This window comes from Galeopterus variegatus, unplaced genomic scaffold (assembly GCF_000696425.1).
Source record: "Galeopterus variegatus unplaced genomic scaffold, G_variegatus-3.0.2 Scaffold3603, whole genome shotgun sequence".
NCBI classification, from domain to species: Eukaryota; Metazoa; Chordata; class Mammalia; order Dermoptera; family Cynocephalidae; genus Galeopterus; species Galeopterus variegatus.
The window spans coordinates 121,324-122,158 of NW_007729714.1; positions in this window are offsets into that span (position 1 = coordinate 121,324).

The following is an 835-nucleotide window of genomic DNA, read 5'->3' on the forward strand; positions in this document are numbered from 1 at the left end:
CGCCGCGCGACCGCTCCCTGCTCGGGTCCCCGCCCGGGCCTCGCGCGACCACCGCACCCGCGGTCGGGACTGGGGATTAGGGCGCTAATCGCGGCCGCCTCCCCGCTAGTGCCCGGGGCAGCGCGGCCCGCTGCTGCTTGTGCGGTGGGAGAAAGGAAGGAGCCCCGCCTGAGAGTGTTGTAAATCCCGTTAATCGGCTCGTACGTAGGATCTGGAGCCTGCCCGCCTGCCCGGGGTCTCCGCGCTCAGACCTTGGCGAGCGCCCTCGTCCACCTACCCCCAGTCGCTGTCAGTTCACCCCCAAAATGCAAGGGTTTGCCCAGATGCCCTGCCCACGGTGCAGCTCAGCACCAGCTGCGGAGAATGCCCCTCTGGCTCCTTGTCATTGGCAAAGGAAGCCTAGTGCCTCGGATTCTTCTGGGGGGTTGAAAATGAAGCTACTGAAGAAAAAAATAAAAAACGGGAACTTTATGCCAGCGCAACCTGGTCGTGTCGTAGTCCTTGGTCAACCACGCTCTCTAGGAACAAAGAACTTTGGGGAATTAGTGTAGGCATATCAAACCCCAAACCGGCCACTTTTCCACTTCGAGCTGCCCCTACAACTCACACCACCCCGCCCATGCCCGCATCTCCCTCCCCAAGTCTAGTCGCCTGGCCTTGCCTTCAAGACAGAGGAGTGGGGCAGTGTGGACCACACAACTGCCAGGTTTTTCCTGTCGGTGACAGTTTAATGTGATGTTTCCCCAGCAGCTTCATGTTTTCCTTCTCTGACTTTTTGTTTTTTCCGATTTACAAAATACAGACATTCCAGGGATTGGGGGTGAGGGATGGAAAA